Source organism: Pinus tabuliformis, chromosome 8, assembly GCF_031772625.1.
Source record: "Pinus tabuliformis cultivar Carrire ecotype Pingquan chromosome 8, CPIR1, whole genome shotgun sequence".
NCBI lineage: Eukaryota > Viridiplantae > Streptophyta > Pinopsida > Pinales > Pinaceae > Pinus > Pinus tabuliformis.
Window position 1 is genome coordinate 1,581,389,204 of NC_142294.1, and position 24,537 is coordinate 1,581,413,740.

Sequence of the window (24,537 nt, forward strand, 5' to 3'; positions counted from 1 at the left end):
CAAGAATAAGAAAGTGCAGAAAACAGTAAAAGGTGTCGCTGAACTAAATTTCTGAATCAAACCATTCATGTAGACATAAAAGCACTCTACAGAATTAATCACACTTCACAACTATTAAAGTAAAGGTGCGCCACACAGGAACTAATATCTACTCCAGGAGGTTACTACCATTCTGTTGATTAACTCAGTGTAACAACATAATATAAATAGAAACAACAACGAATGTAATCCATGATTTGTACAACAACAACGATAAACAATAAATCAATTAGCTAAACTAGAATGTACACTACCTCTATCACTGCAATCCCTACTAAAGAGGAGGGCCCTTCCTCCTCAGCAAGGCGCAGGAGTAACACAAAAGTAATTAATGAATAAGCTGAAGAGCAGTAACATCATCACTGTGATGATTAATATTAAAAATAAACTCAGAATTACAGAAGAAGAGTAACATTACTTTTCTATATGCCGTCTCCTTGTACATGAAAAATCGAGTTCCTTTATAGTTATTACATCCCAAGATTAGAAAACAAATCAGTCATGAGAATCTCACGATTCTCATGCTGATAAAAAATAAAAGTAGTTACAACCTATTTCTAAATACAAATACACAATAGTTAGGATTGCAACCGCTTGGGTCTGTTGCTTCCAAAATAAACAATCCCTACTGCCGACAGTTGTTATGTGGAATAGTACCCACATTTTCCAGCTTTGGCACAACAACATCAAGTGAATAACGGTTCGAGATGTCATGGAATCGCTGGCGATAACACTTTTGGTGTAACAACGGATTCTTGTATCAATGTGTAGTGTAACAACATCCAATATGTAACAACAACCTATAACAGCATCCAATGTGTAACAGCATCTTGTAACATCATCCAATGTGTAACAACAAACTGTTCTACCATTCTCTATAGTTAATCTGTGCTGCCTGTCTGCTTCATAGCTTTTTTCTCGTGAGCCATCACTTGAAAAGAATAAGAGTTTCCCAAAATACTTCTTCATTACTCTCCCAGTTAGCCACAAAAAGGAATAAATCATCACATTACTTAGTAAAATACAACAAAGTAACATGACAGTAGAATAGGTGAAAAAGGTGAGAAAACAAGGAAATGGATCATGTAAAGTCATAGGCGTGGAGGACAGAAAGGTCAAAACTAGGGAAAGAATATGCAGAAAATAGGTAAAAAACCACAACCAACAAGAGCCACTGAGCGTTTTACATTTTTGATGAGTGATTTTGCTTGAACTATTCCCTTTTTAGATCTGATGCCTCCACAACTCTAAGAGAATATGATGATTACTTACTATTAGATTGGGTTTCCTCGTTAGGAGGGGCTGCTCTGATTCCTTTCTTATTACCCTTGCTGCTGCGTTCTTCTAGTTGATGGGGGATAATATGCTGGTGGCCTAACTCCTTTTCTTTTTCAATCTTTTCGATACAAACTTCTCTATTGGTTTTTCTTCCCGATCTGTGCATACATCATTCAAACTCTCTATTTTTCTTTGCTTCATATTTTTCGTCCGCTAAGCTTGCAAATATAGAGGCAAATGCAATTTGTCTTGTGGATAGGAAAGCCTCTTCTTTTGTTTGGTCCTCAAGATTTATATTTGGATCTAGGCTTGTCCATGGTCTCCGACTCTGGATCGGGGTGGGAGGGTTGCTTAAGTTTCTTTTCTGGATCCTATATTTCTTGATGTGGAATTTCCCGTTCATCCTATTCCATGGCTAGAGCTTCAAACTAGTTCTCATTACCTCCCGTATTCCTTGATTTTATCTTCCCTTCTCCACTGCTAGCGACTTTATTTATGGGGGAAGAGGGTCATTTGCCTTTTTGGCTTTCCTTTTCTTTCTATGTCTTGGTGAGAGGTCATTACTTATTAGGGCCACACCTCTTCTTTGCTTGTTTCCATTGTTCCCTTTCATCTCCTTGTTGTTCTTAATCCTATTGCATTTTAAGGTAATTTATGGAAAAGTGTCTTTATTTATGACATAATTTGCATTTAAAGGGGAGCTAATAGTAATCAAATTATTGAATGTGGAACCAATTATCCAAGCATAGATTAATTGCAGAAGGAAGCCCTTTGTTGAGATCCACCCCAATACAAATTCGAGCATAGGAGAAATGCCCTTCACATGGCTCCACACAATCAACACATTTGCCAAGAGCATTGCTAATGTGCTTGAAGGTAACACTTTTCCAACAATGAAGGAGAAAAAAGGGAAGTTTGACCCAAATAGGCAAAAAGGTAGGGACATCACAGTCAGGGTTGAAATTAGGACTCCAATGATTAAGATAGAGGCCTTGGGCACCTAGAAAATATGGTCCACTCTTGAAGATTAATTCCATGTTTGACTTATTTTCAAAGTAGAATGTGAAAAACCATTTTTTGTAGAAGGAGGAAACAATCTCACTAGTGATAAGAGGTTTCCATAGACCCATAAATTGACCCACAAACCCCCTTTCAACAAGTTGGAGAGTGCACGATCTATCCTAGGAGGTGGAGACTTCAACCTTGAAAATGTCATCAAGTTTCTTGAAAAATCTAGACAAATGAGCTTTCTGAAACTTAGGCCCATTGGTCACCAGGGCACTAAAGGCAACTATTTCTTGGGCCAAAGGTGGATCAGGGGTTGTATTGGTCATGGTTAGCCATTCGACCAGAAAGGCATGATGTAATTGACATAGATCAATGTAAAATTTAGACAAAATGAGAGTAGAAAATCTGGAAGAGTTGGGGGAAAAATGAAAGTGGAGAAGGCAAATCTAAGGAAGGAAAGATGGATCATCAGTGGGAAAAGATGCAGAGGGCAAGATTCACTAATTCACTAGGGCTAACAACAGGCAAAAACTCTAAAATTTCTACCCACTTCATCAATGAAATCACAAATTCCTTTGTCAAAGATTCTACCCACTTCATCAATGAAATAAAAAATTTAAACCTTGACCCAAATGACATATTAGTTAGTTTTGATGTAAAATCTCTATACACCAACATTCCCATAGATGAAGCCATGAAAATAGTAGAAAAAACCACAAGCCCTGACATAGCCAAATTAATTGAGGTTTGTCTCAAATCAACCTTCTTTAGTTTTAAAGATGAAATTTATGAGCAAACCTGCGGTGTGGCCATGGGATCTCCTCTATCACCTGTCATTGCCAATCTCTTTATGGAGGACTTTGAAACTAGAGCCATTGAATCTTCCCCTCTAAAACCCAAACTTTGGAAAAGATTTGTCGATGATACTTTCATAGTTTGGTCCCATGGAATAGAGAAACTCAACATGTTCCTACAACACTTAAACAACCAATCTAATTCCATCAAGTTTACCATGGAAATGGAGGAAAATGGCAGCCTTCCTTTTCTTGACATTCTAATCAATAGAAATCAGGATGGTTCCATATCTCACCAGGTCTATCGTAAGAAAACCCACATAGAACACTACCTACATGCTAATTCCCACCACCATCCGTCCCAAAAAATTGGTGTTCTAAACACTCTAGCAACCAGGGCAATACACATTTCGGATCATGATCATTTTGAAGAAGAGAAAAACCATCTTATGAAAGTATTTAAAAAGAATGGATACCGCAAACACCAGATGATCAAAGCCTTTAGGAAAGCTGAAAATCCCATAAGCAAACAACCTTTGGATGATCAAACAAGTAAGGTTCACCTCCCCTACATATTGGGCACTACAGACAAAATTGCTTACATTTTAAGAAAGAACAATATTAGGACCACCTTTAAACCCATGAAAACAATCGGAAGATGCCTTAAATCAGTCAAAGACCCCGTTGATCCCAAATGCCACAGAGGAGTTTACGCGATTCCTTGTTCTTGTGGAAGAACCTACATAGGGGAAACTGGGCGATCTATCCAAACAAGGATTCAAGAACATGCAGTTGACATCAAACACAACCGCTCAAAAACCTCAGCCCTAGCCGAACATTCTAGTAAAACTAATCACCATGTCTGTATCGAAAACTCAAGCGTAGTAGCCAAAATCGATCATTATCACCATAGAAAATTTAGAGAAGCCATAGAAATAGGAAAACACCCAAACAACCTCAATCGTGATAAAGGATGGAAGATAAGTGACAACTGGATTCCGACCTTAACCTCTTAAATCAACCTTAAATCTCCTGAATTAACCCTATCTCAAGCTTTCCCACCTCTCTACACTTATCGCAACCAATTCACAACCCTAGTTCTGGTCCTAATTAGTCCATAATTAAATTTGAAACTAATTAAATTAAGAAAATTTATAAAAATACAATAAATAAAAATAAAAATAAAAATTAATTAGAATTAATTAAATTTGAATTTAAACAAGCTAAGAAAATTTTCATAAATAATTCATTTGAATTTATCCACTAATTCAATCATAATGAATTAATAAATTTAACAATATTATTAAAATAAAAATTCTTATAATTACAAATAACCAAATTAAAATTAATTATTTATAAAAATCCAATATATTAATTAAAATCAATCAATATCAACTCAACTATAAACAGTAAAATGAATTAAATAATTTAATAAATATTAATAATACTATTAAAAACAAAAATTCTTATAATTACAAATTAAAAATTAAAATTAATCACAATTAAAACAAGGTATGGATTTACAACCCTAATAATATTATAAGAGGACAAACTATAATAATCATTAAATATTATTAATTACTAATTAACCTAACCTAAAAACATGTTGGCCATCATCTTTCTCATTCTCTACTTATACATCTTGTTGAGATCTAACTTACACATCTTTTTGATCTATCCTGATGATGAGCCACAGTGGATGGCTTGAAACGTTGATTTAAACAATCATGGATGCGATAATCCCGGAAGAAGAAAACACTACACAAGAAACTAATCGCAGAAGCCTCAAAATAATAATAGTAAACATATAATTAAAAATAAAAATATTTCTAAATATAGGAATATGACATACATATACATTAAGATTATTTCATCATATACATTAAAATAATTATTCGTATTCATAAGCATTATATTTCAAAAATTTCATATTGAAATTTAATTTAAAAACACATAAAAATTCAATATTTATAAAAAAAATCTTTTGTCCTAAGTTATATATATATATCTAAATATTTATTGTAACTCTGATCTATACAAGTGCCAAGAAGAATCAAATTCGTAAACCTTTTCTCAAAATTTGCATTTAAAATGAGATTTGCATGTTGAGGGATCTGATCTCTCGATACTTAATAAATCGAGAGTTGAAATAAATATATGTTAATAATATAAAAAATATAATTTATTACAAAAATAACTCATTTTAAATTCATAAAAAGTTTGAAGAGGTTGTATTTTTTACTTAATGGAAATCAAGAAGTAACATTTTGCTAGTCAAATTCATGTTTTTGGTAATTATTATTACAACCTTGATTCATCAAAAGCCAAGAGATAATGTGTAGTAATACATAATTAATTGTTATGGATTGACATGAAAAAGATTATATAATGCTTGTCCAAATAATTAGTAAAAATGTATTATGGTAAATACATTTTGGGGATGGTAAATTGCATAAACCATCAATTCTGATTATAAGATCTCACTTCAAGAGAATATCAAACCTATAATCAACTACTAACAACCATATAAAAAAAATTCATGTCCAGGTGTAAACCACTCAACATAACCATTGAAACTCATATTTTTAAAACTATATAAATATACCTTAAAAACAAAATTAATTGCAAATCCTTTTTACATAATGGATAACTGTTGCAAGTTGTCAACGTGATCCGATTAGAACCCGTGATCAATTGTCAAGGCGGTAGAGCAATCGTGTTGAAATTGAGGAGAAAGGTGTCATTACATGTGACTTCTTGCACATGGAGAGCCTCAGTGAATGAGTTGATAATTCCTTAGGGTTTTTTAATTCAAGGAAGCAACAACAATCCTACTATGTTTTTTAATTCAAGGAAGCAACAACAATCCTACTATCTCCTTGTTTGTGGATAAATGTTCCAAGCTGTCCACATTTTCTATTATTCATTAAGTGCACAAACATTATAAAAAAAAATAAAAATCTGATTGTTCACCTATACTATTCTAATAGAATAACAACATAGTAACATGTATTTAGAATAAAGATGTATTTTTGGTACACGTATAAATAAATGGATTTACAGGATTGTTGTTTTGTATTCACACACTCATTTTATTACTTTTTTATTATTTTTAAAATTTTGTAGTATATGTTGAAATTTTTTGATGTCATTTTTATATTGTATTGGTATGATTTGATATAATCTTTTGAGATTTGTGTTTACGTAAATAAAAATTGTGAATATTCAAGAAAATAAAGATAAATTGACTTTTGGATAGTGAATCAATAAGTTGGACAAATAATTGTAATCTAATGGAAAATCAATTTATTTGGGAGTTACCTCTAAGATGGTATCAAAGAAAGGTTGTATGTCCCATTGTAACTCCTTTCTATTTACTCAATGTTTAGCTTGTCCCTTTGCTCAACACTTCTACTCATGCTTTGTCAACGGCCGTACACCTGCATGCTTGTCAGTTCTCTTCTGTGCATGGTCAAGAAATTCCCACATCAAGTGCCTCACTTAGTCTTGTGCCTATTTCTCTCCAGCATGGCCTCAAACCCTAGCAACTCCACACACCTCTACTCCAAGCATTTAACCAATTGTCCAATATTTGGTGAACCCAACATGAAACAAGTGTGCAACCTTTATGTCCGTAAATCCCCTCAATTTTACTTGTTATTGGGATTGTATTCTTTAACCTCAACTCTATCATGTATTGTCTCTTCCTTGGCTGGTTATCCATTGATCAATTTCAAACATCGATTTTGGGTATTTTTAGTTCATCTCCTCATCTTGTACTATCCTCATTGTTGATTTTATTCCCATGCGAACATATTATTCATGACAAACTTAGTATGCCTTAGACCATCAATTCGTATTCCAAATCCCTTCCTACATATGTTGGTTTTAAGTTAGGAAAAACAAGTACTATGTCTATAAGGGATGTGAGTGCAAGTTTTCAAGACATCGAAATTGTTTTGGGTATCTCTATGTGTATATTTGGTTTTTATTTTGTTAATTTGATTGGTTGGTCACTTGGATCATTGATATAGAAGAAGCCATGTTGTGGAGTCCTAGGCTGGGATCATTTCTATAACATCAATATACACTGGTCATTAGGAAGTTGTTTAAGACTAAAATCTAAAATTTTATCTAATATTGTTTGAAGAATCATACAACGAAGTTGTATATCTATTTGTTTTATTGAAATTTTTTATTCGAAGATGTAGAAAATCTCGTAGATTCACAAGCTAATGCAATTTTCTAAAGCAAAAGACAAAAATATACTTCTACTTTTTACAACGGAAGCCCATCAACATTGAGAAAATAATAATCAATAGAGGAAGAGAATCAAAGGCACATAACACAATAAATATCTAGGGAAAGCCACAACTCAAAACCCCACTATCTGTTTTGCATTAATCCGGAAAATCAATATGAAATTACAATGCTTGTTCTCTCTAGAACAATCCCATCACTCAGAAAATTCAATCTCCAACTCATAAGCAAGATCAAGGCCAAAGCTTAGCCTCTTCACAAGCTCTCTAAGTCTCTATTCCAATGTGTAATTCCTATGAAGGATAGCTTGTATTTAAAGGGAAATGAATGATTTAGGTGGATATTAGTGGCCACCCACCTATTCCACATGGACCCCCACAATATTTTCTTTCAGTTTTTCAGTTTCCTTAATTGTAGCACAATTTACTATTTTTGGCAGTTTTTCGGGTCTTGAGCTTCCGGAGCCATTTTGAGGCCCTAAATGACGTTTTTTTTGGCAATATTCCTCCAAGAATTTTCATTTAAATTGTGTTTTCTATTTTATTTCTCGAAGGGATCTTTCCAACGAGGTATCATGTGCGTCAAACAGAGATAATATGACCAAGTTACAACCCCAGGAAGTTGGCTGCCCAACTAACCCCAACGAGGCCCATAAACTCTTGGTGTTACATCTCCTTGGGTTAGGGTTTTGGTTGTTTAGGGTTTTCTCTTATTGTTCAATAATAAAAGGCCCTTAAGCCTCATTGTAACTCAGTTCAGAGGCATGTAGCCGCTACATCTCTTCTAAGAGATAAGCTACCATTGCCCAAGCTAGTCTCATTTCCATTCTGTTTGTAAGCATATTTCATTATTTGATATTAATGAAAGATAGTGTTATTTCTGTTGCATCTCTGTATTTATGGTTATATATGTAATTTGTTATTTTCCTGTTTAAATTCGGATCAGGGATATGAGAGCGGTCTGCTCTTTCTTTGTTTTTTTTTGCATGTCCCCAACGAGGTGGAGATATAAGGAGTTAGGGCTTGAACTGGTCGAACCTTTGCAAGACTAGCCTCGGAAATCTCAACGGCCTCCCATGGGGGAAGAAAAGAAATACGAGGGAGCAGGGGATCCTATCAAAATATTGCTCAAGGAGGCCCTCGAGAAACAAAGAAACGCGATGATGGATAGCTTTGCCCAGATCCTTCAACGATTGCCCACCAACGACGCATCCACATCCAACAGCCACTCTGGAAGCTCCACACCCTTTAAGGTATAAGTAAACTTTTACGTTCCCATATTTGAGGGCCAAATAGATGCAGACGCAATAGATAAATGGTTGAATCTACTAGAAGGACATTTTTTTGTTCATGATTTTTCCAGTTGAGAAAAGATTACTTTTTCTCTTCTCAAAGCTGCCCCCCACGTTAAAGACTGGTGGGAAACCTATTGTGAGTAAAAGGCTGAAAGTATGACCTCACTGTTTTCAGCCGCTCCCACTTGGAATTCATTCCAGGACACCATCAAGGAGCAGCACTACCCTATTGGGAGCTACGAGGAAAAATACATAAAGTGGACCACGCTGTGGCAGGGAAGGGACCAAGATGTGTCGGAGTTTACCAATATTTTTCATACCCTTCGCACGAAGTTGGGTATATAGGATTATGAGAAACATTTGGTACTCAAGTACTGTGACTACCTACATAGATATAGCCAGGATGGGATGGAGTTCCTGGATATCTCCTTGCTCAGCACGACGTACCGATACGCCGTCAAGATCGAGCATAAGTTTAAATAGAAGAAGCGAGAATTTAGATCTGTGAATCCGAAGCAAGGGAAAGGTGCCCCCAAACCACACAACAAAGGACAAATCCAAGGTAGGACGGCCCAGGACAACCCGCCAAGGCCACAAGAAAAGGAAAACACTATGAAGCTGAAGAAGGACACGAGAGAGTGGTGTGAGTTGCATAAGAGATCCACCCACAACACAAGTGATTTTTGGGCCAAGTAGTCACTGGTGGTCGAACTAAAGGTTTCAGAATCAGATGCATGTTCTGACTCTGAGTCAGAACCCGACAAAGGGAATGACAAAGGGAAGCAGATTATTGATGCAGAGCCCAACGCCACCATCGCCGCTACAAAGATCTAGAAGGAGGAACCTGAAGATCCAGAGGAGGAGGAGCATCTCTTCCACTCCCAAATGTGGGTAAAGGGTTCCCCACTATAGTTCGTTGTCAATAATGGGAGCCAAAAGAACCTCATCGCATCAAAGGTTGTGAAGGGACTGGGTTTATCGATCACAACACACCCACAACTGTACACCGTCGAGTGGCTTCACCAAGGACGAGATTTGCGTGTGAGCCAACAATGTCGCCTTCCATACAGAATCAAGCCCTTCACGGATGAGGTATTATGTGATGTTGCTCCCCTTGATGTTTGTGATGTATTATTAGGCCAACCATACTTGTGGAAGCGACATGCTATGTATGAGTCAAGGCCTCATGCTATTATTGTTACATTGGGAAATAAGTTGTACAGGATACCGGAGGTAGCACCACCTACCACCATCTCTATGGTTACTGCAATACAATGCAGTAAGCTCATTTCAAAAACCGGGAAATTTGTTTTCTTGATGATACGCCATCAAGGAAAGAAGAAGACGGTGGTCACGACCTACAGACAGGGCCTCTCCGCATGACAACAACAAATGGACAAGGTCGTGGAGGAGTACGAGGAAATCTTCACCTCACTCGCAGGGGTGCCTCTTCACTTTCAAGTCAAGCACTCCATTGATTTGACCCCAGGTGCACCGTTACCCAATGGACCAATATATCAGCGCTCCGTTCTGGAGAATGATGAAATCAAGAGGCAAAATCAGGAGCTGCTGCAGAAAGGTCACATTCGGTCGAGTTCATCGCCCTGTGGGAGCCTGATCGTGTTGGTACAGAAGAAGGATGGGACTTGGAGACTTTGTATTGACTATTGGGCACTGAACAAGATCACTATCCGGAATAGGTACCCAATCTCACGGATTGATGACCTTCTGGACCAACTCAAGGGGGGAAAATATTTCAGCAAGATCGACTTGAAGTCTGGATATCACCAGGTACCAATCGAATGCTCTGATGTGTGGAAGATTGCCTTTAAAGCAAAGGAGGGCCTTTTCAAATGGTTGGTTATGCCTTTCGGGTTGACGAATGCTCCTGAAACCTTCATGAGGCTTATGGATGACATCTTATGGCCATTCACCAACTCATTTGTAGTGGTATACTTGGATGATATCCTGATCTTCAACCAGAGTTAGGAAGAGCACCTCCACCACATCCGACAGGTTCTCCAGACACTATGGCAACACACGCTGTGTGCTAATTTGGAGAAATGCACGTTTGGCACGACCCAGGTTTAGTATCTAGGATACATTATTGATGAACGGGGGATGCATGTGGATCTAGACAAGATCCAAGTCATTCGGGATTGGCTAGCCCCAACCACTCCGATGGAGCTTCACATCTTTCTAGGTCTTGCCAATTTCTACTGCAGGTTTGTGTTGGGGTTCTCTCATATCACTTGGTCCTTGAGTCAAGTCACCAAAGGAGGAGCTAAAGCAAAATTCTTTTGGCCTGAATCTCAATAGAAGGCATTCATAGAGTTAAAACATCACCTCTACTCTGCACCAGTGCCCACATTACTAGACTTGCAACAACCATTTGAGATCGAGACAGATTCCCCTGACTATGCTATTGGAGCAGTCCTTACTCAACAAGGGCATCCAGTGGCATATCATAGTGAGACACTTTCAGACACAGTCCGAAAGTATCCCACTTATGACAAAAATATGTTTTCCATTGTGTAGGCCTGCCGACAATGGAAGCATTACATTTTGGGGAAGGAAATGGTCATCCACACAAACCACCGACCCCTGCAGTTCATGCAGACGCAGGGGAAGTTGCATAATGATCGACATCAGAAGTGGTCCACATACCTGCAACAGTGCCATTTGAATATCAAGTACAAGAAGGGCAGCGCAAATAATGTTGTAGACTACCTCAGCCGACCATCGATCATGGCGTTAACCACCGTGCTCAACTCTTGTGGGCACAAGACTTCTGATTGGCCACTTCTCTACAAAAGCGAGCCATAATTCGACCAGACATACCATATGTTCTTGGAGGGTCAACAAGTTCTAGATTTTCAACTCTAGGATGCTTTGTTATGCCACATGGGACACCTTTATGTTCCTTCAAGCGAGCGTGCGAAGATGATCTGGGAAGTGCACAATAGCTGGGCCTTTGGGCATTTTGGGGTTAAGAAAATGGTGGTAGTACTGCAGAAGTATTTCTATTGGCTGAATCTTCGACAAGATGTCGGGAAGTACATCAGATCGTGCACTGCCTGCACCATTGCCAAACCGACCATCAAGAAGAAGGGTCTCTATACTCCGCTGCCTACCCCTAGTCGACCTTGGGAATCCATCTCCATGGATTACATGTCAGGCCTTCCTTCTACTAAGCATGGAAACGATTGTGTTTTTGTGGTCGTCAACAGATTCTCGAAGATGGCCATTATGGCATCTTGCAAGAAGAGTATCACAACAGAAGTTGCTGCTAAACTATTCTTTGAACGAGTGTGGGTACACTTTGGGATCCCACAGTCTATCATTTAGATCGGGACAACAGGTTCCTCAGTACATTTTGGTCTAGTCTCTGGTCGACGCTGGACACCAAGCTCACTAAGTCCACAACTTTCCATCCCTAAACTGATGGCCAGATAGAAGTCATCAATAGGATGATTGTACACAATGTTTTGTGCATGTACAACTCAAAGCATCTGCGCACATGGGATGAGAGCCTCCCCTATGTCCAACACAACTATAACCGGGCTATCCACAGCTCGAATGGCCACAACCCTTTTTAGGTGGGCTTGGGATTCCAGCCACTATGTCCCATTGATGTGGCCATACCATTTGCAGCGACTCAGGCAGATTCAGCTCACGTCCAGTGCGAAGCTGACAAGGTAAATAACTTCATTGAGCACATTCAACACATCCACAAACATGTCCATGACATATTGGACAAAGCCAATGCTAAGTACAAGCAGTGACATGATCAACATTGGGTGCCACACAAGTTCTAGGTGGGTGAAAAAGTTTGGCTACATTTGTAGAAGGAGCGCCTCACTGGGCCCCACCATAAGATTCGTCCGCTTCGATATGGGCCATACAACATCACCAAGGCTGTGGGAGATAATGATTTCGAGCTCAAAATTCCCCCATTCCTTGGCCTTCACCTAGTGTCAATGTGGATCGCCTTCAGCCATACTTTCCACCATTACTGGACACTTTCGACATTGCAGAACAACTCACGCCAACAGAGTTAAATCCAGACTACATGGAACAAGCTGCAACTGATCGGATCATGGACACGTAGATCAAGAACACTCGCCAACATAAGATCCAATTGTATCAAGTTGTTAAAGCCAGCCAACTCCTGCACCATGGAAAATGGCTCACTAGGGACCAAGTTCAGCAGAAGTTTCCTCATCTCATGGATGAACTCAATGCAATGGAGACCATTGATTCCTAAGGGGGAGGAATGATCCAGGTGGATATTGGTGGCCACCTGCCTATTCCACGTGGACCCCCACCATTGTTTCTTTTAGATTTTCAGTTTCCTTAATTGTAGCACAATTTACTATTTTTGGCAGTTTTTTGGGTCCTAAACTTCTAGAGCCATTTTGAGGCCCTAAACGACGTTTATTTGGCCTAACTCCTTTTATTTTTCAATCTTTTCGATACAAACTTCTCTATTGGTTTTTCTTCCCAATATGTGCATACATCATTCAAACTCTCTATTTTTCTTTGCTTTAGATTTTTCATTCGCTATGCTTGCAAATATAGAGGTGACTGCAATTTCTCTCGTGGATAGGAAAGCCTCTTCTTCCGTTTGGTCCTTAGGATTTCTATCTCGATCTGCGTAATATATGGGCTTTTCCAAGGCCTCCGACTCTAGATTGGGGTGGGAGGGTTGCTCAAGTTGCTTTTCTGGATCTTATATTTCTTGATGTGGAATTTCCTCTTCCTCCTATTCCATGGCTAGAGCTTCAAACTGGTTCTCATTGCCTCCCATATTCCTTGATTTGCTCTTCCCTTATCCACTGCTAGCGACTTTGTTCATGGGGGAAGAGGGTCCTTTGCCTTTTTGGCTTTCCTTTTCTTGCTGAGGCCTGGTGGGAGGTTGTTGCTTATTAGGGCCACACCTCTTCTTTGCTTGTTGCCATTGTTCCCCTTGATCTCCTTGTTTTTCCTGATCCTCTTTCATTTTAAGGTAATTTATGGCAAAGTGTCTATATTCACGAAATAATTTGCATTTGAAGGGGAGCTGATTGTAATCAACTTCTTGAATGTGGAACCAATTATCCAAGCATAGATTAATTGCAACAGGAAGCCCTTTGTTGAGATCCACCCCAAAGCAAATGTGAGCATAGGAGTAAAGCCCTTCACATGGCTCCACACAATAATATATATTTGCCAAGAGCATTGTTGATGTGTTTGAAGGTAGCATCGTTCCAATAATGAAGGGGAAGAAAGGGAAGTTTGACCCAAACAGGGACAAAGGTAGGGACATCACAACTAGGGTTGAATTTAGGGCTCCAATGATCAAGATAGAGGCCTTGGGCACCTAGAAAATATGGTCCACTCTTGAAGATCAAGTCCATGTTCAACTTATTTTCAAAGTAGAATGTGAAAAAGGATTTTTTGCAGGAGGAAACGACCTCACTTGTGATAAGAGGTTTCCAATTTTTCTCGATCCGCACATGGACAATCTTGGGGGAGGGCCATAGACCCATAAATTGAACCATAAGCCCCCTTTTAGCAAAGCCAAAGAGCGCACAATCTGGCCTAGGAGGTGGAGACTTCAACCTTCAAAATGTCATCAAGTTTCTTGACAAATCTAGACATAGAAGCTTTCTGAAACTTGGGCCCATTGGTCACCAGGGCACTGAAGGAAACTATTTCATGGGCCAATGGTGGATCACGGGTCGTATTGGTCATGGCCGGTCGTCCGACCGAAAAGGCATGAAGCAACTGACATGGATCAATGTAAAATTTAAACGAAATCAGAGTAGCTATTATGGAAGAGTTGGGGGAAAAATGAAGGCGGAGAAGGCAGATCTAAGGATGGAAATATGAATCGACAGTGGGCAGAGTTGCAGAGGGAAAAAGCCATTGCTTCACCAGGGCTAACGACAAACATAAACTCTAATACAAATAATTAATAAACATATAAAAACAGTAAACATATAGTTAAAAATAAAAATATTTCTAAATATATATATGTTCATCATATAAATTAAAATAATAATTCATATTCATAATCATCATATTTCAAAATTTCATATTTAAATTGAATTTATACACACACACAGACACACAGACACACACACACACACACATATATATATATATATTTGTAAATTATATATCTATTTATATATTATTGATGCTATACATATGATATTAATTAATAAACATATAACTCTATGTATTATCAAGGTTTTAATAAAATTAAAAATAAATTAGCATATAATTGTTTTAAGTATGATATACTCAAGTGCAAGGAGGAATCAAATCTGTAATTCTTTTTCAAATTTTGCATTTAAAATGAGATTTGCATGTTGATAGATTTGATCTCTCTCGGTGCTTAATAAATCCAGAGTTGAAATAAATATATGTTGATAGTAAAAAAAATATAATTTATTTTAAATTAATAAAAAGTTTGAAGAGATTATATTTTTTACCTTAATGGAAATCAAGAAGTAACTTTTTGCTAGTCAAATTCATGTTTTTGGTAATTATTATTAAAACCTTGATTCATCAAAGTCCAAGAGATAATGTGTAATAATACATGGTTAATTGTTATGGATTGACATGAGAAGGATTATATAATGCCTGTCCAAATAATTAGTAAAGATGTATTATGGTGTGATATTTATATATTTTGTGTACTGTAAATCAAGGAAATTATCGATTATTATTATGGGTCTCACCCTAAGGAATATCAAATCTTTAATCAACCATAACTAGCAATAATATAAAAAACTTCAATATATAAACCACTTAAAATAACTCTTGAAATATATATATATATATATATATATATATAAAATTAAGTGCATACTTTTTTTACATAATGGATAACTGTTCCAAGTTGTCAACGTGATCCGATTAGAACCCGGGATGAATTGTCAAGGCGGTAGAGAAATCGTGTTGAAATTGAGCACAAAAGTATCTTGCACATGGAGAGCCTCATGGTTTTTTCAATTCAAGGAAGAAACAACAATCCTACTATTTCCTTGTTTGTGGATAAATGTTCCAAGGTGTCCACATTTTCTATTATTCATTCAGTTAAGTGCACACACATAATTAAAAAAAAAAATTAATGGTCACTCATACTATTTTAATAGAATAACAACATAGTAACATGTATGAAATTTAGAATAAAGAGGTACTATTTGGTTTTGTTTTAATGATTGCAAAAGGTAGCTAGAGAATCCTATTCTAGGTTAAGTGTGTAATGTGTGGAGTGTGAGATATAAAACATGAGATATGTTTTATAGTTTAAGATTTTTTGATATGGGTAATGTTTATGTTTATAAATTAAATACAATATAAATAAGATTTACTTTAAATTAGAAATTAAAAATATAGGTACACATATAAATAAATGAATTTATAGTATTGTTGTTTTGTATTCACACATTTATTTTATTATTTTTAAATTTTTGTAGTATATGTTGAAATTGTTTGATGTCATTTTTATATTGTATTGGTATGGTTGGATATAATTTTTCGAGATTTGTGTTTATGTAAATAAAATTTGTGAATATTCAAAAAAATAAAGAAAAATTGACTTTTGGATAATGAATCAATGAGTTGGACAAATTATATAAATCTAATTGTAATCTAATGGAAAATCAATTCATTTGTGAGTTACCTCTAAGATGGTATCAAAGAAAGGTTGTATGTCCTATTGTAACTCTTTTCTATTTGCTCAATGTTTGACTTGTCCCTTTGCTCAACACTTCTACTCATGTTTTATCAATGACCGTACACCTGCATGCTTGTCAGTTCTCTTCTATGCATGCTCAGGAAATTCCCACATCAAGTGCCTCACTTAGTCTTGCGCCTATTTCTCTCCAGCATGGCCTCAAACCTCAGCAACTCCACACACCTCTTCTCCAAGCATTTAGTCAATTGTCCAATATTTGATGAACCCAACATGAAACAAGTGTGCAACCTTTATGTCCATAAATCCCCTCAATTTTACTTGTTATTGGGATTGTATTCTTTAACCTCAACTCTATCATGTATTATATCTTCCTTGGTTGGTTATCCATTGATAAATTTCAAACATTGATTTTGGGTATTTTTTAGTTCATCTCCTCATCTTGTACCGTCCTCATGTGTTGCTTTTATTCCCATGTGAACATATTATTCATAACAGACTCAATCTGCATTAGACCATCAATTTTTATTCCAAGTCCCTTCCTAGATATGTTGGTTTTAAGGTAGAAAACACAACTAATACATCTATAAGGGACGTGAGTGCAAGTTTTCGAGGCATCAAAATTGTTTTGGGTGTCTCTATGTGTATATTAGGTTTTTATTTTGTTCGGAATAAGTTTAATTTGATTGGTTGGTCACTTGATATGGAAGAAGCCATGTTCTGGAGTCCTAGGATGGGATCATTTCTATAACATCGACATATACGGGTCATTAGGAAGTTGTTTAAGACAAAAATCTAAAATTTTGTCTAATATTGTTGAAGAAGCATATAACGGAGTTGTATATCTATTTTTTTATTGAATTTTTTTATTCGGAGAATGATTATTTTCCTTGGAGAAAGTGTTAAATGTGAGATGTTTCATATATGTATTTTCAATGGCATTTTCATCACCTTTTTGTCTATACAAGAGATCTTGCTTATCTAGGCCTCATCTCAAAGAACAAGTCCCAAGTTGATGAAGATGCATTCCCTCATCTCCATTGTTAGCATAATGTTGATTAAAAAGGAGAACTACAAAAAATGGTCTATAAGGATCAATTAAACCCTCATTTTTAATGATGTGTAATGGAATTTGTGAAGGAGAAGCTTCCACTGAAAGGGAGAGGAAGAAAACCCACCTACCAAGCCTAAATCAAATAAGAAGCTAGCCATTTGGAATAACAAGGACACCAAATCCTATGCATCGATTGCTACTTGTATAGCTGAACAAGTGAGGTCATATTGTTTCCATTACAAATTCTTATGGTGCATCAAAGAAGTTAAAAGATTTGTATGATTCAAACTTTGAATTGGAGCTTTTTCCATTAATGATAAAACTCTTCAACCTTGAGTTGAAAAATGATGTTCCCTTAACTCTAGCCTCTAAAATTAGAGCCATCATGCATGATATAGATGCCACTGCAGTGGAGATAGACATTCCTCACACAACCTTTTTCAAGGCCCTATAGCTAACATACTCACTATCTTGAATCCTTGCAAGCTACCGATCAACTCAAGTCCATAAATTTTAACTCTCTAGTGGATAAAATTGTAGCATGTGAGAAGCTTCTAGGAAGAGGAAGATAACAAATAAGTTCCCTAAAGAAATAATGTACTTTTATTAGAAGGGGAAGTGCTAGGTCCCTAGAATACTAGTGTATTCCCTCATTGTTATTGTTAGTGTAGCCCCCTTATTTTTATTTTTGTTCCCATGTAGTCCCCATATTGTTATTGTTGTGCCCTTACATTATTATTGTTATGTTGACAATTATTATATTGCGACCCTTACACTCCTATATATAGAAATGAAGTTTTTTCATTTGAATCATCCAAGAATTGTTCATTTATGTGTTTTAAAGGAGGTTCCCCCCTTGAGGAGGACTCTTTTTAAGTCGTTGATCTATCTTTTTGTGAGCTGGTTGCATAACATTTGGTATCAACGCTTTGGATTCTAGGGTTTCACTTCTTCAAACAGGTTATCTTGGTATTTTGCTATAATTTTTTTTCTACGAGGCTTCAGAAGTTGAAATTTTTACCATGTTGACCTAAAATCTAAGAGAACTTCATGTAAAAATTTCAGATATTGGTTCACTATATTTTCGGAGATATGCTCTGAGGAAATTAGGGTTTTTGCGGGCTCCAAAATTTTGTCTCAAACATGTGACCTAGGGAAAATCGTCATAACTTTTGTTTCAGGCATCTGATTTGAATTCTATACAAATTGGCTGAAATCACACGGACTATAATTTTTCATGTAGAAATTTCAGGGCTGAAGGTTAAAACAATGACATGCGACATCCCATACTACTTCGCTCTACTCAACTAGTTCATAATCAGGTCATCGTGGGAGATTTGGCATAACTCTTTCTTGAAGAATCCAATCTTAATCAGACTTGTGGGGTTGGAAATAGGACTCAAAGAGATACCACAGGAATATATTTCAGAACTTTGAGTTATGAAATTACAGTGTTATAATCGTTTCAAGATCGATCTCCTAAAATAAAGAGAAATGTGTGTATTTTTTAAAACAATTGCCCAACTTTTGTTTGAAAAATCAGTTTGAAGTGATTCAAAGGGCATAGTGAAGCATAGATATCTAATTTCAAAATTCCCTGAAGCAAGAAAATGGAAACACTTAGTAAGCAACTAGAAATATCTACTATGGTGCATGAAGAAGAGGAAGAAATGCAACATGATATATCAAAATTATGAGACCAGTGCAACAAATTTCACTCTCCCAAAGAGTAACCAAAAATGAAATGGAAGCTAAGATAGATGGTTTGAATAAAGGTATGGAAGCTAATATGGATGGTATAGAAGTAAAAATTAAAGGTAATATGGAAGAATGAAGAATGGTTTAAATGCAGACATGGAAGGTTTGACAAAGTTTCTACAAGAAATGCTTCTGAATAGCGAAAAAGTATTAGATGAACATCATGATGAGAAAAAAAGTAATGTTAACCATGATTCCATAGACTTTAACTTTGGATTTAAGACCCACCATATTCCAAATATCAATATGAGGAAGTTTAATGGCAAGGATCTGGTAACATGGATACTACAAATGGAGCGATATTTCGATCTCCATAATGTGCAACACACACAAAAGGTACAAATTGCAACTTTACATTTAGAACCCAATCAATTTGTATGGTATCGATGAATTTTTTCTCATAAACCAATTTTCACTTGGTCAATTTTTATAGAGGAAATGATAGTACATTATGAGGATACTAAGAGAAACACCTTCTTTATCTAATTGATAAATCTCAAACAAAAGGGTTCAATTGAATAACACATTGAGGACTTCCAAAAATTGAATATATGGGTAAATGATATTCCAGCGGAGAATAGGATTTATGTGTTCATAGGGACTTTAAAGGAAAACATCTGACATGAGGTTCACCTTTGGGAACTTGACTCATTGGAGAAGGCATTCAGGTTGGTAAGAAAAATTGAAAGCAAAATTATGGCAACAAAGAAGCTGACCACTCACAACTATAAAGATGGAAGTGTTGTTGCGCCTAGTCTTCCAAAACCTACAAGGTTGACACCACAATAGTTGGAAGGAAAAAAAGCAAAAGGTATTTTATACATTTGTGATAACAAATACATTAAAGGTCGTAAGTGTGCTCAGAATAAATTATTTTACATAGATTATGAAGAGGAGGAAGAAAAGGAACAAGAAACTTCAAAACAAGAGGATATACATGAGGAACCAACCCTAGAGAAAGAAGAAATGAATCCAACCATATATTGTAATTCATTGGTAGGAATTACCACTCCTCAAACTCTCAAGATAGAAGGACATATCAAGAAGAAAAAGGTAATAGTGTTGATTGATTCGGGTAGTACCCATAATTTTATTCATTGTAAGATAACCAAGGAATTGAATTTCTTCCTATACCCAACACTAGAGTGTCAAGTGATGGATGCAAATGGAGGAATTATAAATTGCTCTAGAAAGTGCCATAATATCAAGCTAACTATGGGGGAATATGTATTGAATAGCCTAATGCTCTCCATTCCAATGGGTGGTGTTGATGTTGTACTAGGATTCTAATGGTTACTGTTATCACCCCAAGAAACTCACCTAGGTTGCATATCGGTGATGCTCGGGAACATTACAAATTCAACAAAATAGTTGGATAAATGGTGGATGAATGAAACAAATGCTGCATATTCAAGCCAGATAACCACTTCTACTATGATTGACCCCAGACATGTGTGAACACCCCCAGACTACAAGGCTTTTAACCACCAATTACTAACAGTTTGAGGATAAGGTGATAATGGAGAAGACTGACCACACCAGCAGATGCACAGGACCCTATGATGGCCGGCTGCAACCAGTTAAAAGGTCTGTAAATCTAGTTTCTAATACACAGACAGGACGACAACTCTCTATGCATTAAACAACAGAAACCTGCATACACGTTCAATGATACATGCTAAATCCTAACACAGAGGTGGGATGAAAACCCCTCTAATGCTAAACATTAACAGAACATGAATCAATGCAAACAGGCACAGCCTGGAACAAGAAAGAGAAGTGGAAAGTGAGCAATTAACAACAAAAGAAGCTTGTATTAGCTAGAAATGAAGACCAGACGCTGCGGGTTACAAAGTAGTTACGGTGTCCAGAAGTTGAACCTTACAACAGAGTCACCTTCATCTAACACTCATCCCTCCCACTACATCTTTTTTTTTAGTATATATGGTGTCTCATTACACAATCTCCCTGTTAGCTATGTGTGGAGGAGCCCATAAATGGCCACCAACCACATTTACATTCAGAAATGGGGCTGCTGATACAACTCTAACTGTGTTGTAAATGGATTTGACCCCTCTGGTGCTCTGCAGTCCTCCTTTGAGCAGGTGGCATGAAATACCAATGGAACCATAACCATTGAATGCTCTGAACTCCCCAGAGGTGTCCTGCTTCCTCCTTGGCCATACTGCTAATTAATTTCTGCTGCTGATCATTAAAAATGGCTCCATTATGACTGTGCTGCTTTAAAATAGTGAAACGCTGCCCAAACTGTTCATTCCCACCCATCACTGCTTCAATTTTGGCTTTGAAAAGGTTCAGGCATGGTTTATTTACTATCAAGTCTGCCTCTCGGGTCGCAATACATATTTAAACAGGCCAATCCTTTGTTTTTTAATATTTGAGAAATACACGCAAAACTGTTGCAAAGCCATGAAAAATGGCTTTGGCGGATTTGAATCATATATATATTTTGTTTCTGAACCCTTTCGGATCCGAAAACCCATCGCAATCGACACTTGCCCAAGGCCTCCTTTGTATTTTCTTTATACAAAGAAAATACATAAAAAACAATGAAAATGTGACGGGCGCGGATTTGAAACATTATAAAATGGAGCGCTGTATTTCTGTCGGGTCCGGCCCATCGCATCGCAGCATAACTCATGGTAAAGCCCCGCCCCTTTGAAATCGCCGATAACGATACGCTGATGGCGATATCAGCGATCACAAATATTTATGTGCGAAAGGCCTACCCCCTTTGAAAGCACCGATGCGATGCGTCGATGCGATATCGGCGATCACTCATCGGCGAATAATAAAGACCAACTCTTTTGTAAGTCCTCCATTGCGATACACCGATGCGATATCGGCGATCGCTCATCAACGATGTCTCATGTTGTTGCCGCTGCATCCCCCAACTTGCGATATGCCGACGCGATCTGGACCGTTGATTGGCCAGATCCAACGGCTTAGATTAATTCTGTCCTTTATGCCTGCACTTTTGATTTTTTCATGTTTTTTGGGGTATTTACGCCTCCCGATAGTGTATTTCCGCCCTCCCAAGGGCTTTCCTCTTGCGATAGTTCTGATCGGTAGAAGGCCTTAAGAGGATTTTGAACACTTCCATGTATGCTTTTAACCCTTTTTAAGCACCACCAAGCGGATCAAGCCTATCTCTAACCATAGGAAATCCTCGCTGTATAGCAGAGCTAACAGTTACAATCTTTGGGTACGATAATTTTTAATTTTCAAGAAATTTTCTTGAAATTTTTTTGGGAAGGAAAGGAAGTTGAATTAAGGGGTATCACAGGGAAACCAGGAAAGATAATCAGCTCTAATGGAATGACAAGGCTTCTAAAGAAAGAACAATGGGGCGTAATTTCACAATTATGTTCACTAGAGGTTCAAACATCGAAATCATCTATTTCTTCAGATCTCCAAAAAGTCTTGGATGATCATTCCAAGGTATTTGAGGCTCCTAAAGGCCTCCCACATATTCATGATCATGATCATGCTAGTCATTTCATTCCAGGAAGTGTTCCTCCAAACATTAGGCCTTACAAATATCCCTATTCCCAAAAGAGTGAAATTCAATGTATGGTTGCAGAAATGCTAGAGGCTGGTATAATTCAACCTAGTCAAAGTTCTTTCTTTGCTCTAGTAGTATTGGTGCACAAGAAGGATGGATAATGGTGCATGTATATGGATTAAAAGGATCTCAACAAGATCATTATTAAAGACAAATTTCCCATTCCTGTCATTAATGATTTATTGTATGAATTACATGGAGCAATTTAATTCACCAAGTTGGATCTTCGTTCAAGATATCATCAAATAAAAATGAGGACTAAAGACATTCCGAAAAAAACATTCAGAACTCATGAGGGTCATTATGAATTTTTGGTCATGCCTTTTGGCCTTACCAATGCACCTTCTACATTTCAAGGTTGGATGAATTCCATTTTCAAACCCTTCCTTAGAAAATTTGTGTTAATATTTTTTGATGATATGCTAATCTACAACAAGTCTTGGAAGGGTCATGTTCAAAATGTTGACATGGTGCTCAAACTATTAGAGGAGAAATAATTATATGCAAAAACCTCCAAATGTTTCTTTGGAGTATAGGAGGTAGAATATATGGGTCATATTGTTTATCATGAGGGCATTAAGGTAGACCCTAACAAAATTAAATCCATTAAGGAATGGAAAATCCCCACATCCATAAAGCATCTGCGAGGATTTCTTGGGTTGATAGGATATTATTACAAGTTTGTTAAGAATTATGAGAGAATAACAACACCATAACAACATTACTGAAGAAAGATGCATTTTCTTTGACTCCAGAAGCAACTAAAGCCTTTGAACATCTTAAATAGGCAATGTTCCATGCACTAGTCTTAGCTACGCCAAACTTTACAAAAACCTTTATTGTGGATGTGATTTCTTAGGAAATGGAATTGGTGTTGTTTTAATGCAAGAGGGAAGACCCATTTCTTTTGAAAGTTGTCCAATCATAGGAAAGTATTTACACAAAGCTATTTATGAGAAGTAAATGTTGGCAATACTACATGCCCTTAAGAAATGGAGACCTTACCTAATGGGAAGACACTTCAAGGTAAAAACGGATCATGATAGTCTTAAATACTTTTTAGAACAAAGATTATCTTTAGAAGAGCAACAAAAATGGGTCACAAAGATGTTGGGTTATGACTTTGAAATCATCTACAAAAATTAGAAGCAAAATGTTTTTGCAGATGCGCTCTGAAGAAAGGATGAGAATGTCGAAGCATTTCTTTGTGCCATTTCTATTATCCAACTAGATTGGATAACCAAAGCAAGGGATGAATGTAAGAATGACAAAGAAGTGTGGGAACTCATTCAAAAATTGTAGCAATATCCTAGTACATATGATACATTTAGCAGGAAAAATGATTCATTATGGTACAATGATCACTTATACCTTTGTAAGAATTCCCAAATCAAACAAAATATTCTTCTGGAATTGCACATCTCTCCCTTAGGAGGGCACTTAGGATTTTTAAAAACTTTCCACAGGGTTAAGAAGGAATTTTTTTGTTATGGACTTAAATTTGATGTTCAAAATTTTGTGATGGCATTTTTGGTTTGCCAACAAAATAAAGTTGAGACAATTAAGACGCCAGGTCTATTACAACCTTTATCCATTCCAAGTCAATGCTGGGAGGATGTTTCAATGGATTTTATCATAGGTTTACCCAGGTCTGAAGGAAAGAGTGTCATCATGGTGGTAGTTCATAGACTTAAAAAGTATTCACACTTTTGTACATTATCTCATCCATTTAAAGTCACTACAGTTTCTACTGCATTTATGGAAACACTTTAAAAG